Source organism: Lissotriton helveticus, chromosome 7 (genome assembly GCF_964261635.1).
Source record: "Lissotriton helveticus chromosome 7, aLisHel1.1, whole genome shotgun sequence".
Classification (NCBI taxonomy): domain Eukaryota; kingdom Metazoa; phylum Chordata; class Amphibia; order Caudata; family Salamandridae; genus Lissotriton; species Lissotriton helveticus.
The window spans coordinates 1,064,587,191-1,064,600,765 of NC_136068.1; the positions used below are offsets into that span (position 1 = coordinate 1,064,587,191).

At 44.3% G+C, this 13,575-nt stretch overlaps 1 long non-coding RNA gene across 1 annotated transcript in view; it reads right to left on the reverse strand.

The window, feature by feature from the left end:
- Positions 1–3,885: 3,885 nt before the first annotated feature.
- LOC144767224 (uncharacterized) overlaps positions 3,886–13,575 on the reverse strand; it is a 39,603-nt gene continuing 29,913 nt past the window's right edge. Inside the window, exon 2 of the long non-coding RNA XR_013598104.1 lies at positions 3,886–4,407. This is a non-coding gene — a long non-coding RNA (uncharacterized LOC144767224). The remainder of the gene's footprint in view (positions 4,408–13,575) is intronic.

A 13,575-nucleotide genomic window follows, 5' to 3' on the forward strand; every position in this document is an offset into this window, starting at 1 on the left:
ACTGCCAATGCTAGTCTCATGCCATACGCGTTTCGGGCAGCACGTCTGCCCTTGATCACTGGCTTGTAACAATCACAGCATTTATGAGGATCTGCCTTGATAAGTATAACAAGTCCCACCTCAGTGGGCGTTGACACACTGGCCTTCTGGATCTTGTAGTTCCTCGATTATAAACCCCAGTGGGTGCCGTTGACGGTTACAAAATTATTATTCATTGTTACCCATGTGGGTTGCTCGGTCGTTGGAGACCTCATTCCTGCTGGCAATGAACCCTACAATTCAGGACTCCCTGTCCACTTCATCGTCGGAAAATCCGGCGTTGGAGGTCCGCTCTTCGAGCGGCGGGGCGTTTCCACGCCTGGGCCAGCCGCAATAAATCAATACACCAGAGTTTGCCCCTGTAGAAACGCCACACACAGAGGAGTTTTCAGTCCATATTTATTGCAGGTTTCCAAACAGAAAAGGCTCCTAATGCCAATGCTAGTCACATGCCATACGCGTTTCGGGCAGCACGTCTGCCCTTGATCACTGGCTTGTAACAATCACAGCATTTATGAGGATCTGCCTTGATAAGTATAACAAGTCCCGCCTCAGTGGGCGTTGACACACTGGCCTTCTGGATCTTGTAGTTCCTCGATTATAAACCCCAGTGGGTGCCGTTGACGGTTACAAAATTATTATTCATTGTTACCCATGTGGGTTGCTCGGTCGTTGGAGACCTCATTCCTGCTGGCAATGAACCCTACAATTCAGGACTCCCTGTCCACTTCATCGTCGGGAAATCCGGCGTTGGAGGTCCGCTCTTCGAGCGGTGGGCCGTTTCCGCAGCTGGGCCAGCCGCAATAAGTCAATACACCAGAGTTTGCCCCTGTAGAAACGCCACACACAGAGGAGTTTTCAGTCCATATTTATTGCAGGTTTCCAAACAGAAAAGGCTCCTACTGCCAATGCTAGTCTGATGCCATACGCGTTTCGGGCAGCACGTCTGCCCTTGATCACTGGCTTGTAACAATCACAGCATTTATGAGGATCTGCCTTGATAAGTATAACAAGTCCCGCCTCAGTGGGCGTTGGCACACTGGCCTTCTGGATCTTGTAATTCCTCGATTATAAACCCCAGTGGGTGCCGTTGACGGTTATAAAATTATTATTCATTGTTACCCATGTGGGTTGCTCGGTCGTTGGAGGCCTCATTCCTGCTGGCAATGAACCCTACAATTCAGGACTCCCTGTCCACTTCATCGTCGGGAAATCCGGCGTTGGAGGTCCTCTCTTCGAGCGGCGGGGCGTTTCCGTGGCTGGGCCAGCCGCAATAAATCAATACACCAGAGTTTGCCCCTGTAGAAACGCCACACACAGAGGAGTTTTCAGTCCATATTTATTGCAGGTTTCCAAACAGAAAAGGCTCCTACTGCCAATGCTAGTCTCATGCCATACGCGTTTCGGGCAGCACGTCTGCCCTTGATCACTGGCTTGTAACAATCACTGCATTTATGAGGATCTGCCTTGATAAGTATAACAAGTCCCGCCTCAGTGGGCGTTGACACACTGGCCTTCTGGATCTTGTAGTTCCTCGATTATAAACCCCAGTGGGTGCCGTTGACGGTTACAAAATTATTATTCATTGTTACCCATGTGGGTTGCTCGGTCGTTGGAGACCTCATTCCTGCTGGCAATAAACCCTACAATTCAGGACTCCCTGTCCACTTCATCGTCGGGAAATCCGGCGTTGGAGGTCCGCTCTTCGAGCGGCGGGGCGTTTCCGCGGCTGGGCCAGCCACAATAAATCAATACACCAGAGTTTGCCCCTGTAGAAACGCCACACACAGAGGAGTTTTCAGTCCATATTTATTGCAGGTTTCCAAACAGAAAAGGCTCCTACTGCCAATGCTAGTCTCATGCCATACACGTTTCGGGCAGCACGTCTGCCCTTGATCACTGGCTTGTAACAATCACAGCATTTATGAGGATCTGCCTTGATAAGTATAACAAGTCCCGCCTCAGTGGGCGTTGACACACTGGCCTTCTGGATCTTGTAGTTCCTCGATTATAAACCCCAGTGGGTGCCGTTGATGGTTACAAAATTATTATTCATTGTTACCCATGTGGGTTGCTCGGTCGTTGGAGACCTCATTCCTGCTGGCAATGAACCCTACAATTCAGGACTCCCTGTCCACTTCATCGTCGGGAAATCCGGCATTGGAGGTGCGCTCTTCGAGCGGAGGGGCATTTCCGCGGCTGGGCCAGCCGCAATAAATCAATACACCAGAGTTTGCCCCTGTAGAAACGCCACACACAGAGGAGTTTTCAGTCCATATTTATTGCAGGTTTCCAAACAGAAAAGGCTCCTACTGCCAATGCTAGTCTCATGCCATACGCGTTTCGGGCAGCACGTCTGCCCTTGATCACTGGCTTGTAACAATCACAGCATTTATGAGGATCTGCCTTGATAAGTATAACAAGTCCTTGGTCACGGGTGTTTTCTACAAAAGTGCTCAAACATTAAATAAAGTTGCACGTGAAAAAAATAATAAAAATCAACAAAGGACTCACGCCCTCACTAATTCGGCCATCTTGAAGTGGTGAATCTGTAACCACCCTAGTAGCAAATCGGCTCTCCTGATATTACAGATGTATAGACAAATTGATATATCCATCATACATTGATAAATGCAATTCATTTAAACCGTACACATGACTCTAATGTAATATACATTAGAAAACAAGGGTCCCAAAACGCAAACACGCTATATAACGAATGGACATGCCGTATTATAATCATATAATCATGACGCCATGACTCGCGAAATTTACCCAAGTCATTACCTAAAATCCATGTCTGAAACAATCAAACCTTAATCTTATATACGATATTAAGCCCCAGTGAGCAGCGTTCATTTGGATAACATTACAGCTTGTCTTTTGATCAAATCATAAGCAAATAAATGGGACACAAAGTAATCTCCCAAGTGGGGTTTCCATCATAGAGTCCATATAAAATTAACACATTCACTGTCACAGCCCAAGTGGGATCATTTATCCAGTATGCAGCTACTCTCCTGATTCCTAAACATAAGAAGAAAAGGGAGCCGATCAGATATGTAAATCACAATATCCTAGTATATACACCATATGGCCCAATTGGGTCATGAGTTCTAAATAAACCAAAATTATTAAAAATTCATAAGTGTTTGAGTATGTGATAAACAATGTTTACATTTTTTTTTAAATAATCATGAGAAGCACGAAGTTAACATCAAGCAGGACAATTAATCATGTATATGGCAATGTGCACTGTTGACATTAGACAAGATGTATAAAGTAAACAGTTACCTAGACAGATCAACATTTTGTAGCACATGTTAGGACTTCAGATATACAAGGATGAATCACCCCTGAACCCAAATTATTCCCCCAAATGCCATTTCATTTCTTCTTCAGAATTAAGGCCTCTAGGTATCAGGGTATCCAACTCAAGAATGTATCGATTTTCCAGCTGTCTCAACTTTCGAATCTTTCACCCCCTCTGTTCATAACTGGGAGTTTGTCAATTACGAAGAACTTGAGCAAATTGCGATTGCTCCTGTGAAGTTCCTCGAAATGACGAGCAACCGGTGATGTTTGATCTTTGTTATCAATTGCTCTCATGTGCTCCAAAACACGTTTTTTAGCAGGGAACATTGTGCTCCCTATGTATTTCTTAGAGCACGGGCACACCAAAACGTAGATACAATATTCAGATAAACAGGTCAAATGTTTACCTAAAGTTCTTTCTACCGCCTCTACAGGAAAAAAGACCTTTTTAACATTGCTGCTATATTTGCACGCTTTGCACTTCATGAAAATCCAGTCACACCGAGCAATGAAACTCACTGGAGCCGTGGGCACTATGCAAATGACAATCTTTAATGCAACGGGTGCCCAACGCGTTTCGCAGTTACCTCACGGCTTGTTCACGGGTAAGTAACACAAGTGCAATCAGTACATTTAAAGATACAGGCTTCTTTTTGGTTTGGGAATAGTAAACATACTTTGTACAAATGGTTTTGACAGCCTGTATGAATTCGCGTGGTAGTTTTACATTCAAAATACACCTAAAGGTTTACAATGCCTAAATGAAATGTTAAGGTAAAAGTGCTTCACTTTTTAACTCAGTGGTTAAATAAATGAAAAAGGCGAATTGACAACATAAACACAGAAGAGTTACTAGCCCACCATTGTAGGCATTTGTAGTATTTTACATCTCCTTTCTTAATTATAGAAAACATCCTACTTCAACCCCAGTGGGTAATTTTTTCATAATTCACCAAACACCTTAGTAACAAAAAGTTCACAATCACGCTCCAGTGAGATAAATTTCATTGTCCTTCTTATGGAATCTGCCACCACTTCACATTATCTTCATTTCTGTAACAAAACCAAATATAACTCATGTTACCAAACATAAGAACTCCTTAATTTTAAAAACATGACAAAAACTTGTTAAAAACGTAATAAAAGAAAGGCAGTAACGAACGGGCGTGACTCAGGACAATTCAAATTATCTCTAATGTATCGACATTTCTTCATCCTGATTCAGACCCCCGGGACTCCTTGTGTTATATTTTATAATTAATCTAGATTCCAGCTTTCTAAGTTCGAGCGTGTGGTTCCCTCCCCTTTCTCTTACTGGGATCGCGTCCAGGACGCAGAACTTCAGAAGATTTTGATTCTGAATATGCTTAACACTGAAATGGCGGGCGACCGGATATTGCTTGTCATTGCGCAGTTTGACCCTGTTAATGGTGCTTCCGATATAATACAGGTTGCAGGGGCATTTTAATGCATACACTGCAAAATCTGTATCACAAGAAAAGTGTCTCATAATCTTAAAAGCTGCTTTCTCTCTACACAGTTTTACTGTTTTGTAATTTTGGCTGTATTTACATGCTTTGCACTTAGTGCAAGTGAAGAATCCTTCTATAGGATTCAGTTTCTTTGGTTCTTTAATACTGCTGGTCATCAGAGTGTCCTTCAATGATCTATTTTTTCTAAAGGTCAATGAAGGATATGGACCAATGTCATCATTTAGATCCTCATCAGTTCTCAGAACCTCCCAAAATTTAGTCAGACTTTTCCGTACCTCCCAAGCCTGGTTATGGTACGTGGTAATGAACCTAAGCGGATTATTCTTTAATTCAGGTTCTTTCTCCATAAAAAGGTTTTCTCTCTTTGTAGTTTAGCCACCTTATCAACAGCTGACCTAATAGTCGTCAAACTACAGCCTTGATCCCTGAATCTTTGTATCATGATTAATTCTTCTCTCCTGTAGTCATCCTCGGTGCTACAGTTGTGTTTTGCACGTAATAGTTCCCCAAAGGGGATGCTGTTAATGAGATTCTTAGGGTGACAACTTTCTGCTTGTACTAAACTGTTACCAGCTGTTTTCTTTCTGTGTAACTTACTACAGATTTTGTTATTTGCAATTTTTAGTTCCAAATCTAAAAACTCAATCCTGTCTTCACTTGTCTCACTAGTAAATTGTAGATTACAGCAGTTCTGGTTTAATGTTGACACAAATTCATCTGCCTGCATTTGGTTTCCATCCCAAACGCAGAAAATGTCATCAATGTATCGAGCCCAGAGGACGACATGGTCATGATACTGAGTGATGTTCCGGACAACCTGCTCCTCCCACCAGCCGAGGTATAGACCTGCAAAGCTGGGGGCGAAGCAGGTTCCCATTGCTGTCCCCTGGGTCTGTTTGTATAAAACTTTATTGAAAAGGAAAAAATTGTTCTTTAGACAAATCAATATCATTTCCAAAATCATTTCTGTTTGCAACAGAAATGATAATGACCTTCCTTTAAGGAAATGTCTACAAGCATCTACTCCATCATTTTGCGGAATGCTGGTATAGAGGCTACAGACATCCATACTCATTAGCAAATAACCTTGTTTCCACTCAATATTCTTAATTTTCTTCAAAAAATCACTTGTATCTCTAACGTATGCAGGTAGTTCTTGCACAAAGGGCTGGAGAAAGTGGTCAACATATTTGGACATATTTTCTAGGTAGCTACCTCGAGATGACACTATCGGTCTCCCTGGTGGTACAGTGGCATTTTTATGTATTTTGGGCAAAAGATATAGGATAGGGATTTTGGGATCTTTACAGTTCAAAAACAAAAATTCATTTTGTTCAAGTATTCCCTGATCCCGCCACCCAGTCAACTTATACTTCACTTCCTTGTTTGCTGCCTCATAATCATTCTTTGTTACCACATTGTATTTAGTACCATCAGATAATTGTTTCTGATCTTCAGCCAGATACATTGCAAGTGGCCAAATCACCACATTTCCCCCTTTGTCCGCCTTTTTAATCACAATGTCTCTTCGTTCCTCCAGGTTCTTAATTGCGTCTCTTTGACTTTTTGATGAATTCTGTTTGCCTTTAAAACCTCTCTTTTCATCCCTCTTTCAAAGCAATTTATTGCGTCATTATTGATCTGGGGGATAAAAGTGGATTTTGGTTTAAATTTACTTCCACTGCTCATTTCGAAATCAATTTCTGTATTTATAAGGTTCAATAAGGGATCATCAATAAATCCACCCAGATCTCCCAGTTCTTGAACCAAATGTAATGTATCAATGTCATGAACGTTCAGACCTGTCGGAACTTCAGAGACATTCTGTATCCTTCTATTTTTGTTGAGTGCAAACCATTTTTTCAATTTGAGTTTTCTAGTGAAATTAAAAAGGTCAATTCGTGTCTCAGTATAATTAAAACCTGTGGATGGACAAAACGATAATCCCTTGGACAAAACATTCATTTCAATTTCAGAGAACAAATAATTAGAAAGGTTTACCACAGTCACCCGGTTCTTCATTTTTTCGCTTGTCTTCCCCTTGTTAGCATTCCCACTGGGGTGTTTTCCATACTGTTGGTGGCAAAGTTTTTCCCTTTTCATCCTCTGCCTCCTCGTCCATGACCTCTTCCCGGGCTGTCGCTGCTGGCCTGTATATTTTGTGCTCTTCCTTTGGTCATCAGTGTAATTTCTTTTAAAAATCGTTCTTTTACTGCATCTACATCCGGTGGGTTATGGGTCTCCTGCACAGTTTCGGCTAGGTCATTTGCCTCAATTTGCCTTTCAACTGTCGCAGAATTGGGGGTAGTTGTTTTGTCCTGATTGCTTTTGTCAGCCGTATCTTTTCTTAGGTGGTCAATTTTTTTGCTAAATGTAAGGATTTGTCCATTTCTTAGTCGGCCTCATCTCTTTCAAACTTTGTTCATTTCTTATTTTTAATTTCCTCTTCAATTTTTTCCAATTTCTTACTCATTTTGTTCATTTCTTGTTCAAACTCCTCTGTGTTATAAAGTTCTTTCAATTTCATAGTGATTCCCTCTATTTCTTCATTTAATCGACTGCATTCTTTCTCTGCAAACTTGATTAAGATTCTTAACATGTTCATAGAGCATGCTTCATTATTGCTCATCCATTCATTTATCATGTCAGGATCTGGGTAGGCATAATATAATACGAATGCCTCGTGGTATTCTTGAAACATCCACGTATTTTTGTAAAGTATTGCCTCCCAGCCCTTAGATTGTTCCTTTTTCAATGCCTTCCATAGGGCGTCCCACAGCTTCCGCTTTTCATCGGGTGCTGCACTCTTGGTCTGTGCCATTGATGGATTAGTTCCTGTAACTGTTGTTTTGTTAAACAGTTTGTCAGCTGCCTCCCTTCGTTTACTGCTCCTCTCCGTTGCCATTGTTGATAATACGCTGTAATTAACACAGCGTCTCCTGATTTCTCGTCTTTTGTTCCGCGATTGTGAATGTCTTTACCTCCGCAGACATCCGTAATACCCTTAGCAATCTGCGGTGTTTGTTTAAGAAGATCCCGGGATTCACCATTAGCTGTGTTAGCCGCTCTCGTGACGGAGAAAGTCCTCCGACTCTTCGTACACTTGTGCGACGTTTCAGCGTCCACAATGTTGCCCGTTCCCGATCTTCATTTGATCAAACACTTGCGAAGGGTGGGCTTGGCTCACTCTTTCACTCCAACGTAACTTTGTAGCAAGAACCAAAGCCGCTTTCAACGGCGGGCAGCACGGCCGGGACACCACTCCCCGATATCCAAACGAAAATCCAGTCACACCGAGCATGTATATATATATATATATATATATATATATATATATATATATATATTCAACCCAAAAATGCCCATGCATTCAAGACGCACTCCTCCAGATGGAAGGTTACAACCTTTATTTCTCCAAGGAACAGGGTTACAGCTCCGCTTTATCTGTCCTTTCAGCCTTACCCGTTTCAGTGCATACGTGCACTTTCGTCAGAGGCAAAATTCGCAAAACACCAGTTCCGGGCTTCTAACGTTTCCCATTGCATGCTTGTTACATTTTAAAGGCTTCAGGTGTGCCAATTTTTCCCCACTTTCAAAGCACGCTGGGAAATGTAGTCCATTTACGCCCAATTGAGACCTCCAGTGGTCGTGTTATGCAAACCAATATTTAAGACCATTTACAGCCCTCCAGTGGGCTCCAGGGCTGCAAACCTGCTCCTGCGTTCCATGGAAACACCTGCGCCGTTCTTCAAATCCTGAATGTTCAGGTATGACGGACCCTTTTGTTGTTCTGAGGGCGGTGCGATCTTATGCGGCTGGACCGCCGCATTGAAATATTCAACCCAAAAATGCCCATGCATTCAAGACGCACTCCTCCAGATGGAAGGTTACAACCTTTATTTCTCCAAGGAACAGGGTTACAGCTCCGCTTTATCTGTCCTTTCAGCCTTACGCGTTTCAGTGCATACGTGCACTTTCGTCAGAGGCAAAGTTCGCAAAACACCAGTTCCGGGCTTCTAACGTTTCCCATTGCATGCTTGTTACATTTTAAAGGCTTCAGGTGTGCCAATTTTTCCCCACTTTCAAAGCACGCTGGGAAATGTAGTCCATTTACGCCCAATTGAGACCTCCAGTGGTCGTGTTATGCAAACTAATATTTAAGACCATTTACAGCCCTCCAGTGGGCTCCAGGGCTGCAAACCTGCTCCTGCGTTCCATGGAAACACCTGCGCCGTTCTTCAAATCCTGAATGTTCAGGTATGACGGACCCTTTTGTTGTTCTGAGGGCGGTGCGATCTTATGCGGCTGGACCGCCGCATTGAAATATTCAACCCAAAAATGCCCATGCATTCAAGACGCACTCCTCCAGATGGAAGGTTACAACCTTTATTTCTCCAAGGAACAGGGTTACAGCTCCGCTTTATCTGTCCTTTCAGCCTTACGCGTTTCAGTGCATACGTGCACTTTCGTCAGAGGCAAAGTTCGCAAAACACCAGTTCCGGGCTTCTAACGTTTCCCATTGCATGCTTGTTACATTTTAAAGGCTTCAGGTGTGCCAATTTTTCCCCACTTTCAAAGCACGCTGGGAAATGTAGTCCATTTACGCCCAATTGAGACCTCCAGTGGTCGTGTTATGCAAACCAATATTTAAGACCATTTACAGCCCTCCAGTGGGCTCCAGGGCTGCAAACCTGCTCCTGCGTTCCATGGAGAAATAAAGGTTGTAACCTTCCATCTGGAGGAGTGCGTCTTGAATGCATGGGCATTTTTGGGTTGAATATTTCAATGCGGCGGTCCAGCCGCATAAGATCGCACCGCCCTCAGAACAACAAAAGGGTCCGTCATACCTGAACATTCAGGATTTGAAGAACGGCGCAGGTGTTTTTATGGAACGCAGGAGCAGGTTTGCAGCCCTGGAGCCCACTGGAGGGCTGTAAATGGTCTTAAATATTGGTTTGCATAACACGACCACTGGAGGTCTCAATTGGGCGTAAATGGACTACATTTCCCAGCGTGCTTTGAAAGTGGGGAAAAATTGGCACACCTGAAGCCTTTAAAATGTAACAAGCATGCAATGGGAAACGTTAGAAGCCCGGAACTGGTGTTTTGCGAACTTTGCCTCTGACGAAAGTGCACGTATGCACTGAAACGCGTAAGGCTGAAAGGACAGATAAAGCGGAGCTGTAACCCTGTTCCTTGGAGAAATAAAGGTTGTAACTTTCCATCTGGAGGAGTGCGTCTTGAATGCATGGGCATTTTTGGGTTGAATATTTCAATGCGGCGGTCCAGCCGCATAAGATCGCACCGCCCTCAGAACAACAAAAGGGTCCGTCATACCTGAACATTCAGGATTTGAAGAACGGCGCAGGTGTTTCCATGGAACGCAGGAGCAGGTTTGCAGCCCTGGAGCCCACTGGAGGGCTGTAAATGGTCTTAAATATTGGTTTGCATAACACGACCACTGGAGGTCTCAATTGGGCGTAAATGGACTACATTTCCCAGCGTGCTTTGAAAGTGGGGAAAAATTGGCACACCTGAAGCCTTTAAAATGTAACAAGCATGCAATGGGAAACGTTAGAAGCCCGGAACTGGTGTTTTGCGAACTTTGCCTCTGACGAAAGTGCACGTATGCACTGAAACGCGTAAGGCTGAAAGGACAGATAAAGCGGAGATGTAACCCTGTTCCTTGGAGAAATAAAGGTTGTAACCTTCCATCTGGAGGAGTGCGTCTTGAATGCATGGGCATTTTTGGGTTGAATATTTCAATGCGGCGGTCCAGCTGCATAAGATCGCACCGCCCTCAGAACAACAAAAGGGTCCGTCATACCTGAACATTCAGGATTTGAAGAACGGCGCAGGTGTTTCCATGGAACGCAGGAGCAGGTTTGCAGCCCTGGAGCCCACTGGAGGGCTGTAAATGGTCTTAAATATTGGTTTGCATAACACGACCACTGGAGGTCTCAATTGGGCGTAAATGGACTACATTTCCCAGCGTGCTTTGAAAGTGGGGAAAAATTGGCACACCTGAAGCCTTTAAAATGTAACAAGCATGCAATGGGAAACGTTAGAAGCCCGGAACTGGTATTTTGCGAACTTTGCCTCTGACGAAAGTGCACGTATGCACTGAAACGCGTAAGGCTGAAAGGACAGATAAAGCGGAGCTGTAACCCTGTTCCTTGGAGAAATAAAGGTTGTAACCTTCCATCTGGAGGAGTGCGTCTTGAATGCATGGGCATTTTTGGGTTGAATATTTCAATGCGGCGGTCCAGCCGCATAAGATCGCACCGCCCTCAGAACAACAAAAGGGTCCGTCATACCTGAACATTCAGGATTTGAAGAACGGCGCAGGTGTTTCCATGGAACGCAGGAGCAGGTTTGCAGCCCTGGAGCCCACTGGAGGGCTGTAAATGGTCTTAAATATTGGTTTGCATAACACGACCACTGGAGGTCTCAATTGGGCGTAAATGGACTACATTTCCCAGCGTGCTTTGAAAGTGGGGAAAAATTGGCACACCTGAAGCCTTTAAAATGTAACAAGCATGCAATGGGAAACGTTAGAAGCCCGGAACTGGTGTTTTGCGAACTTTGCCTCTGACGAAAGTGCACGTATGCACTGAAACGCGTAAGGCTGAAAGGACAGATAAAGCGGAGCTGTAACCCTGTTCCTTGGAGAAATAAAGGTTGTAACCTTCCATCTGGAGGAGTGCGTCTTGAATGCATGGGCATTTTTGGGTTGAATATATATATATATATACATATATATATATATATATATATATATATATATATATATATATATATATATAGGGGTGAAATATATTTTATTGTGACACAGCAGTGTTCAGCTCACTGAAGCGAGAGTCAAGACTACGACATCCAGCAGGCCACGGGGTTGACCACGCCCACTGGGGCAGGACTGTGTTTTCCAACAAGTAGCGCGAAGAAATGCAACAGCTGTGTTTTAATTCCAGAGCCTTTGAAAAAGTGTGTTTACACGAAACGCGTCAGGCGCTGTATGAACATTGGAGTGCTGTGCGGTTTGTTATCCTCATGGACTTGCATTAAACAAAGCGTGGCAGACACCTACCTGTTTGGCGGCTTTCTACTTCTTTGCAGGCAACGTTTGTTGGATAGTTTGCGGCTTGCCTGAGACGCGTGGAAAGCCCCGGTGTTTTCAGTAACACTCTAGCAGCGACGTGAATCACCATCGCTGTGTATGGGACAGAGAGCTGGTTTATGCAGATACTACGTGCCAGAGATGATTCCTTCCACGCATCACCCAACCCACAGGGGTGAAATATCTTTTATTGTGACACAGCAGTGTTCAGCTCACTGAAGCGAGAGTCAAGACTACGACATCCAGCAGGCCACGGGGTTGGCCACGCCCACTGGGGCAGGACTGTGTTTTCCAACAAGTTGCGCGAAGAAATGCAACAGCTGTGTTTTAATTCCAGAGCCTTTGAAAAAGTGTGTTTACACGAAATGCGTCAGGCGCTGTATGAACATTGGAGTGCTGTGCGGTTTGTTATCCTCATGGACCTGCATTAAACAAAGCGTGGCAGACACCTACCTGTTTGGCGGCTTTCTACTTCTTTGCAGGCAACGTTTGTTGGATATATATATATATATATATAAATATATATATATATATATATATATATATATATCCAGCTCAAAACTCCACCTCCCAGAGGAAAATGAAGGGATCGCACTCCATCAAAGGTGAAACTCGGTTAGTTTATTTATCCGAGATAAAGCAAAGGACAAGTTTTCGCTTTGCGCCTTTTTCTATATATATAGATACATATATACATATATGTCCAACACCTTCTCCACACGAAAGAAGCGAGACCCACTTGAGGAATAAAAAGGGAGACTTTATTTAGCCGCTCTTGCAGAGGTGAACAGGCACAACGTTCTTGCGGCGTATGCATTTCGGCATCCCGCTTCGTCAGCGCCGCTTGCGTGTCTGTGTGAGAGCAGGGCGTCACAGCTCGATTTAAATATCCCGCCCTCTCTCTTAACTAATGAGCTGCTGCCCCCCAGGTGAGTATGTTCCAACACCTGACTTAGTTCTGGCGCGCCTTACACCAATGGCGCCTCCAAGTTCCAGAATGCACTGTTCTTGTCGTCATCCGGTAATGGGGTCAAAATTGCATGCTCCGAGTTCTTCCTCCAGCCAGCGGCCACGTCTCCCATATCCCCAATCACACCTCCTCCAACATTGCCAGGAGATATGTCCGCGGGGGCACCAGCAAGGGATTGCTTAACCCATCTAGCAGATAAATCCGCTGTATCGCCTCTGTCACTCCCGGCATTTGGAGGTGGACCACAGTAATCCCAGTAACCTGGAAAGCGAGAAATCCACTCAAGGCGGTGACCAATGTAAACCGGATCTGCATTGTGGTGTGGGGGTCTCCAGCGCGATACTGGCCACTCGCGCATTAACATGTCCAACACCTTCTCCACACGAAAGAAGCGAGACCCACTTGAGGATTAAAAAGGGAGACTTTGTTTAGCCGCTCTTGCAGAGGTGAACAGGCACAACGTTCTTGCGGCGTATGCATTTCGGCATCCCGCCTCGTCAGCGCCGCTTGCGTGTCTGTGTGAGAGCAGGGCGTCACAGCTCGATTTAAATATCCCGCCCTCTCTCTTAACTAATGAGCTGCTGCCCCCCAGGTGAGTATGTTCCAACACCTGACTTAGTTCTGGCGCGCCTTACACCAAT